We start from the raw sequence: 9,341 nt of genomic DNA on the forward strand, positions 1-9,341 counted from the left end.
ATTTCTGCACATGAGTCTTCGTTAGATCCATTCAAGGTAACAAATAGGGGAAAGTACATGTACTGTAGGAAGAGCAGTATATTTGTTACCTTCCCTGCCTCTCCCTCGACTCCTGTGCTAGGACCCCTATCCTTCTTCTTAGAAACCGAAGCTTTAAACTGACTACTTTGAGACTGAGACTGCAAAACAACAATGAATCAAAACATGGCCCATCTGGATACCCGGGCCGACAAAGTTAAAACAGACGAAGCGACTTACTCGATCAACATTGACTTCCCAGAACGGGTAGGACTCGGCTGGAGGAGGTAATTAGCCATTTAGAAGAGGACCGCAGATAACAAGCGGAACTCGATCCCAAGCCACATCACTGGTATGTCGGGCATGCTTGTTAGTCGTCTTCCCCTCAGGGTCCTCGTCCAGGAGAAGCTTCTTGAAACCATCAGGGATAGTCTTATTACTATGAGGACTAGCAGCAAAACCGACGAGGTCACCATTAGTGGAAGTCTCACTCCGATAATTGGAAGCAAAACTGGCGGGGGTATAGTCGCCTGCTTCGTACGGATCATAGGTTGACCAGGCCGTAGGAGTGCAACTGCCCCGACTTCGTCTCTCCCACTCGTTTATGAGACGAAAAGTATTACCATTCCACTGAGCTAAGGCACGCTGAGGACGAAGCTTTGAAAGAGCCTCATACATGAATGGACGGCTAGGGTTGTACAGGGGGAAGCGTAGCCCGAGCTCCAATTGACCTTTGGTGATGACGGTCGCCTCAGCCGAGTGAGGGAAATTCATAACATCATTTCTCTTCAGAACACCCCTTTGGCCCGACAAGAGTCTGATGTCGTAACCATGAAGATCAAAATCACTCTTCAACTGCTTGATGAACTGTTCATCAGTCAAGTCTTTGGCAACTTTCTTGTCATTCCTACATACAAATGAAGGAGAACCATCAAAGAGGATAGAATTAAGGGCACGTGAATCATGGTTAGAAGGACTGTCAATAAGAAACAAGGAATCAAGAGGAGCGCCATCATCATCAGAAAAGGTATAACTCACACACCTCTTTTCTGTCATGGAAGGGGTTGAAGAAGCCATTGAAGAACAGAAACAGCAAAACTCGAACCAAAAGGTATGAAGACAATCAGCGAAGACACAAGGGCAGCAACAAGGGGAATCACGAAATAAACGAAGGATGATTCACTTTCTCAAGAAAATCAGAAGATGAAGAAACAATGGAGCAGCAGTTGAGGGAAGAAGGAGAAGGTTGTTCTCTGAAAAAGACGAAGTGGAAAACTAAGAGTTTAAGGGACAAATTTATACCTTCAGCAGTTGTAACCGATGGAGAAGGTCAAACAAGTCATAAAGACAATCGTAGTGGGGAACATCATGGAGTGAAACACGGCATGGAAGCGGACGTGGTAGACGAAGAAGTTTCTTCCCCTTGTGTCGGTCACACGAGTGAAAGAAGGGGCATAAATGTAGGTGTAAATAATCCACAAGTCCAGGTGGAGCAATCTTAGATAGTGAAGCGTCGATAGCAGATGGACCGCGAAGCACCAAATCATATTACCTGGCCTTGGCGCGAGAAAAGAGATACCAGGGGAACATCGGGAGAAAGTATTTCTAGGCTCGGTTCAGAACCTCGGGCTAAACCCTATTCCTAACCCGAGAAGAACATCAAGATGGATGCACCACAACTTACACTGTAACTTAGATGTATCATAACTCAGGGTTATAAATAGAGGGCCGTGTAGAGAGTTGAGAGGTAAGTAATCAGTGAGGGAAGAGAGAACACCAAGAGCTTAAGAGTGAGACTTGAGAGTTTGTAAGAAGAGACGTCCTTTGTAACCTTGAATCAAGTAATAAGATCATCCCTTTACCCCCGTGGACGTAGGTAATCATACTGAACCACGTATATCTTGTGTTCTTGTGCTTCTCTTATTTATTTACTTCATTAGGAGTGTGTATGCTTATCTTCGGATGTAGTTGTAGAGTTTTCCGCATCTACAACTGATGCAGCTGAAATCCTGAAGAAATTAGTGTCTGTTGCTGCTCAAGATATTGCTCTTGCTTAAGGTGTTGAGGATGATCTGAGAAAGCTTAAAAGAACCTTGGCGATGATTCCTTTTTTAGATAAAGAGGAGTGATTTTATTAAGAAATACCAGGATCCAAAAGCCTGTCTAACACTGTTTGGATGTGAGTAACATCATGACTGAATTTTTCTACAAGAAATTTATTCTTCCTAACTACTTTAGAAATTGAATCTGCTGTAGAATTTAAAGATCTACTCACATAAAAAATCTTAGAAACATTAAAAGAGATAAGCAATTGTTTGATCTCTTGAATAATTTTCTTATTCTCCCATCTAACTGTTAGAGAGTTGGATTTTGGTCGAGAAGGCTTAAAGATGTTGCTTATGTCGCACACAAATGGATAAGGAAACCCAATGAATGTTTTCCACGTAGCTAAAACGAGAAGTTTTATTGTAAGAAATTGAAATGGACGGTTTAGATTATACCCTGTGACGAATCTCCCAGATATAACAAGGTTTGTGGGGACACTCCAGCAAACCTAAAAACTGTGCCGCTCAAGTATAATAAATCGACGGAGGAATCGGTTTTCAGAAGTTGGGAGAAACCAAAAATGGAGAAGAGAAAGAGCAAAGTAATAGCGTGTTTGGCTGTGTGGATTATAACTATCTTTTCCATTTTCGTGTCAATCTCTTGTGTTGATGATAAATGTGGAGCTTGTAATGCTGTTGCTGTAAGTATGAATGATCTCACCTTATTTCTAATTAGATCTCTTGATTTTAGGGATACCTTCAAACTTTGGATCTAATATCTTTATTTTCTGGTTATTCCAGGAAGAGCTAGAACTTGGACTCTCCAATGTAAGATGATTTTAATTTTCTATTTCCTTGCCTGTAATTTCACTTTGTTGTTTTTTATATTGAAATTTTAAAAATTGGAAATTGCCTGGGATTAGTTAGAAATTGGAATTTTAGGGTGTGCTTGGTATCCAGTAAACAATTGAAGACATTAATGTTAAATGTTGGCTGTAATTAGCAATGAGACTTGAACATGTGAAGTTAAAAGGTGAGAAAATTTCAATCATTTTGGAAAGCTTGAAGTTTCTACAGCCCTTTAGTTCTTACTCTTTTTCTTTTTCTGAATCATCCTTTAGTTCTTAATGTCTGCATTTGTAAACTGAACTTCACAAACTAGATTCAGTCGTTACATTGATTTTGAATGATTATGCAAGTTTTTTTACGGTCACCGAGCACTCAGCCTTACTGTCACAAAATGAATTTCTGTAATAAAAGTAAAAGCAGTGTTATTTTGACCGATCATGGAAAACTGATTAACAAGTCTGAAAGACATTCAAGGGATTTTAAACATGTGGGGTAATAGGGCTAGTGGGTCTCACGATCAATCGAGATTGATAGATCATTTCCGTTGGGTGTGGGACTTACTTGTCCTACTACCTCGCATGTTTAGGATCTTATCCTTTGAATGTGTCGTGGTCTCTTTACTCAGAGCCAGATCATGTTATTGGTCTTCCATGGATGTATGTACTGGGCCATCTTGAATAAACTTTTGTTGTGCTTGGTATCTAGTGCAAAAATTGGTGACAGAGGTTAAGAAATTGTAACTTTAAGATAGTATTTATAACGTGCCTTTAGAATAAGAAGCTAATAGGCTGAAAATCTTGGACCATTTCTTGAACGTGGTAATCCTTACAGCCTTATTGTCTCCTTCAGCTTTACAAACTGGTAGCATTTGGTACATTGATCGGCAAGTTATACACAGACTTGTAAGAATAACTTCACAGAAAATCAAGGCACAATCTTCCACTGTTTGAGCAATGCTATTTTGACTTGTCGGCGAGATTGAGAGACATTCAAGGGGTGTAATCCTGATCATGCAGTGTGATAGGATCAGTGGGCCTCACACTCTATGGTTAGGATTTATTAGGCTATGTGGGATCAAGCTTTTGGACCGAGAAGTTGAGACTGATCCTGTCTGTATGGAGTGGAGCTTACTAATTCTATTATCTTTCTGGTTTAGCATCTCATCTTTTGAAAGTCTCTTAGTATCTCTGGGATGCTTAAAACTTACCAGCAGCATCGTTGACATTCAAGAGATCTGATTCTAAATACATGGGGTAATAGAGTCAGTGAGTCTCACACACTACAACTTTAGATCTATAAGGCTGCGAGGTCCAAATTTTTTGGGCCGAAACCTTAGATCATGTCCGTAAGGCGTGAGGCCTACTAGCTCCATGCTACCACAAGTTTAGTATCTCGTCCCTTGAATGTGTCTTGGTCTCTCGTGTTGGATTCTCTAAATTTGACTAAATATCAGTGTCGAGATACTCTTGGTGTGCTAAGTTTGTTTCCGTCTTTTACTATTTTCTTTAATGCCTTTACTTGCTTCCGTTCTTATAAACTTCTTTGAATACCTTCTGTCTGTTATCTTGTATATTTGTTTTAGGAAAAACCAAGAAATCATTTGGATATGAGACACCGTTTGGATTCTACAGGTCAACGCAGGGGAAAGGTAATTGATTACAGGTATAAAAAATCCTCATTTTGCTGGTAAAACGGTATAAAATTAAGCGTCTAGTTCAGTTTTTAAAATTGATTAACAAACTCTTCATGAGGCTCAAAAGTCAATCACTAGTTTAAGACTGTTGATTACGTTTCCCCCTGGTGTTTTCCTATAGACTTCCTTAACAAGGATCGCCTTACCCTTCCCTGACCTCAGTGGCTTGGCTTCTATGTTTTTCCAACCCCTATAACTATAACTACCATTCTAGAAATACTTGTCTTTTATGTACCATTTTCAAACATTTATTACCAGCATTCTATGACTTATGAGATAAGATCAGTTTTCTGAGATATTAACATGTTTAGTTTGTAATTTCATTATTTGTAATTCCAATGACAATAAAGAGGTTCAGTGATCTTGTTTGTATCATTAGATATTCTGATGCTGAACTTGTCTCTTTATTTATGAGTGTTGTTGATTAAACTATAAACATTTATTTTAAACAGAGTGAGCGAATTGAGAGTTGTTGAACTCTTAGATGGACTCTGTGAAAAGATGCAAGAGTATACTCTTGAGAAGGTAATTACTTTTTTGTATCACCAGAATGATTTTTGGCAATTGGATTTGGTTTTACTATCCATGATATATCCTTGCTGAACAAGTGGCATAGTTGTTTGGACTATAGAAGGATTAATTATACTCCCAAGCAGCTGATGCCTCAAAGTTTTGTTTATGCAGATAGGTTCCACTAGAGAATGGATCAAAGTAGTAGACTGGAACATCCTTTCAATCGGTATGAAGGCTTCAAATCTCCAATTTTACCAGTGACTGCTTGTACTCCATGCATTCTCTCCTCCACTCTTGTTGGGCTTCCGTGTGAATTGCTTTCTGAGTAATTTTATTTCTGTCTGATGATAGATAAACAAGAAGCACGAGTGCATTCGAAACATCTCTTCTTATTGTGGAAGGTGAGAACTTAACTTAAGCTCAGCATATATGATTCTGATTTCCACATTTCATTTGGTTACTGATATATGTAGTTTATATTGCCCAGATTACTAGAAGAAACAGAAGACGAGGTGAGTAGTCAAGTTATGATTTTATGTTTTCTTTGCACGGTGAAGTTTATTTTTATTTTTTTTTAAATACGAAAGATGAATTTGCTTAAAATCAACCTCCTGAATATTATTAAGTATCTAACTGAAATTATTCCGTTATTTATTCCTATTTAAATTAGCTGAACATAGCTAAGGCAACACAATGAAATCAACTTGAATTGACCAAATATTCCTCCTGTATACTACTAAGCAGGCAGCAAGATGAAGTTATCTTTTGGTGTTGTAACATTTGATTAGTGATTGAATTCTAATGACCTCCATTGTCTTGTGCAGCTAACTGAGTTGATAAAGAAAGGATCTATTAAATCAGGAGATGTAAGCAAGGTTCTCTGTCAAGATCTTAGCAAACACTGCGACAAGACAAGGTAATCTGGAACCAAGAACCTGGAATTAGTGTTCAGATCTGAATGCTTCCACATGGTTACTTTTTTGTGCGACAGTTCAAAATAGTTAATTGATTGTTAAATCATTACTGCAAAATACAGGGCTTCTCAACAATTAGATGCTGAAAATGATGACTTGGACAAAGAATTATGATAGGGATTCAAACTCATATCATGGGCGGTGAATATTTGGAGGCAAGATATGGAATTTGGATCAGTTCTACCAGTTTGTCACTGTCTGAAATTTGGGTGTGACAATTTCCAAGTTTAGCCGACTACTTCTTTGCATTTTTCCAACTCTATTTGTCAGTTGGCGAACTTGAATTTCGAGGAGCATTTGGTATAGACCTTTACTCCTTTAGATACAGTTAAAAGTTTTCTTTTTTGCTTAGTACTTGTCTTCAGCCATAGTTTCGGTTTGCTGGTTAACTTAGATTTGAATATGAATTGGAGCAAGAATTTTAGCATTTTTATTCAACCAAAATATCATAAATGAGAGACGTTTACACAATTTTTTATTAACCCAATCATTGCTGAATGTCAGCCATCCCCAAAGATAACAATCACTCTTTGATAAATCCCACAACAACAGACCAAAACAATGCCGATGCTGACTCCAATATCTTATATACAGGCTCTTCCCATGGTCTTTATTGATCCCCTTGTCCATTGTCACACATTACTGCCTAGCGCATCTTGGAGAAAATTCAATCCTTCTGCAGATATGCTCCTCCGAACTCTAAATCTGGGGATCTCTAACCTAGGAGGGTTGGGAGAAAAACATACCACAATAACTGTTAAATTATCCCATGCCTTCCAATTAAGAGCTTCTTTGACTAGCGCTATTGCACATTTCTCTGGGTCATTGTGAAGCATTAGCTCTCTCCTTACAATTGTTACAGCGCACTGGTTGCCTACAACATCCCACAACCCATCACATCCCATTATCAAGAATTCATCTTCTTCTGTTAGAATTGTTTCCTGCAACTATTGATCCCCTTGTCCATTGTGACACATTACTGCCTAGCGCATCTTGGAGAAAATTCAATCCTTCTGCAGATATGCTCCCCCGAACTCTAAATCTGGGGATCTCTAACCTAGGAGGAGGGTTGGGAGAAAAACATACCACAATAACTGTTAAATTATCACATGCCTTCCAATTAAGAGCTTCTTTGACTAGCGCTATTGCACATTTCTCTGGGTCATTGTGAAGCATTAGCTCTCTCCTTACAATTGTTACAGCGCACTGGTTGCCTACAACATCCCACAACCCATCACATCCCATTATCAAGAATTCATCTTCTTCTGTTAGAATTGTTTCCTGCAACTCCGGCTCTGCACTTAAAGGACATGCAATTCCTTTCGGACCCTTCATGTGCCAATCTCCAAGGGCTCTTGCAACTGATAGTTGTCCATTAAGATAGCCATCACACACAAAACCACCGAGGTTCACGATTCTTAATAGTTCGGAGTTACAATCAGGTTTGTGGTCTTTTGATAGTACTACTGCTTTACCCCGTCTACCCAACACAGCTCGGCAATCCCCAGCATTGGCAATTAACAGCTTCCTGCATCAGGTAAAGGATGTTCTTAAGGTAAGATTTTGATGAATAAATCAAGTCAACAACGAAATTGGGCAACATTTTCCTATCCTCACCTTCCAGATATTAGAGCAGTCAAAGCAGTAGTGCCAGAAGAGCTGTCGAGAGAATGATCATCAGAGAATGCATGATCGACATTAACAAAAGCACTCCTAATAGCGTTCTCCACACAGTTCGGGAAGTGAGCATCCTCAACTATAAACTTTAAAATGTTTTCTCGAACAAAAGTTGCGGCATCCAATCCACCATGACCATCAAATACCTGAATCAATATATGTATATAAGGAATCATTTCATCATCCTAAAATTATAAGAGAGCGAGATGCTTTCAGATTCTAGTTGAAAGGTGCAAGAATACAGAACTCGAAAAACCAGTTAGATAATGTGTTTGTGAAGTGTAGATGTTAAGAAGTAAGTACCCACCCCATAGAAAGCTCTCGGAGAAGGAAAGTCCAATGCTGCATCATGTTCAAGAAGATTGTCTATACAAATATGTTCATCTTCCATCTGTCGTTTTACTGGTCCTTGCACAGAACAACTTCCTGATCTAATTACAGGTACAAAAAGAAGAAGAATCATCTCCATCTACACAAGACTTCACACCATTTCTGTGGGTATCCAACTCCTGGCCAAAACAGGTAGGAACCAGTAAATTACCAATCAAAATTCTGTCTTTTCTAGTTCACAGATACATCAAGCAAAACTCATTATAACAAACTGAAACTGAAGATGTTAAGTTTAACTCACCAATTCAGAAGCAACCAACACAGCAGAGCTCATACAATGCCGTAAACTAGAGAGATGTCTCGGCGGTTTACCAATCTTAATCTGTTTTAATGCTTCTCCTAAAACGTCTGAACTTTCGTCTTGGATTGTAGATGATCCTCCATGTTCATATTCTAGTATAGGAAATGGTGGTGAAAACTCAGTCCCAGCTAACATATTCTTCCAAACACAAAAATTCACTTCCTTTCTTCTTCTTTTTTAAATTTATGCCACACAAAAATAATAAGATCTCCCACTAATAACTTAAACGATCACCCTTTGATAATTTAATTCAGTTACTATAAACCCAAATACTTGAACGCCTGATCTGCCTGAAAAAACCACTGTAAAACCTTCGACTTAGTATAATCATCCAAAATTCAATCAAACAAAATATAAACCCACAAATTCAACTCAATCATCAAATCCATCAGAAAATCAATGAAATTTCACAAAATTTCAACACTTTCAAGTTCAGGAAAACCAAAAGATCAAAACCCATGTAACCAAATTCCCACAAAATCAATTGATGATTCCTAAAATAAATTGATTCATAAAACACCCAGAAGAATAATGATAGATATCATAGTAACAATTATGTGTGAAAAAAGAAAAAGACATAAACAGAATTGAACAGAGATACAGTAGAAAGTTTATTTGATTGATAGATACTTGCCTTTTTATCTGGTACCGAAATTTGAAAGCAACCTTGTAAAAAGAGATAGAATAGAAGAAGAACCGATAATGAGAAAGAAACAAAGTTATAATCAACAGAACAATTTTTTTAATTAGACTCCTTTTTATATACGTCACGGGCCGAAACTGTTTTACCGGTTTATCCGGTCTCCTTCCGGAAAAACTGTCTTTTTTATGATGCTGGTGACGATTTAGTAGTTGGTACAGGTGTCTATTCCCTATGGGCT

At 38.3% G+C, this 9,341-nt stretch overlaps 2 pseudogenes; one reads left to right on the forward strand and one right to left on the reverse strand.

Moving 5' to 3' along the window:
- The first annotated feature begins 2,593 nt into the window (after window positions 1-2,593).
- Window positions 2,594-6,561, forward strand: LOC113298902 (annotated as a pseudogene).
- Window positions 6,562-6,966: 405 nt separating this feature from the next.
- LOC113298894 lies at window positions 6,967-8,998 on the reverse strand (annotated as a pseudogene).
- Window positions 8,999-9,341: the final 343 nt, after the last annotated feature.

The sequence above is a fragment of the Papaver somniferum genome, chromosome 1 (assembly GCF_003573695.1).
Source record: "Papaver somniferum cultivar HN1 chromosome 1, ASM357369v1, whole genome shotgun sequence".
Taxonomy (NCBI): Eukaryota; Viridiplantae; Streptophyta; class Magnoliopsida; order Ranunculales; family Papaveraceae; genus Papaver; species Papaver somniferum.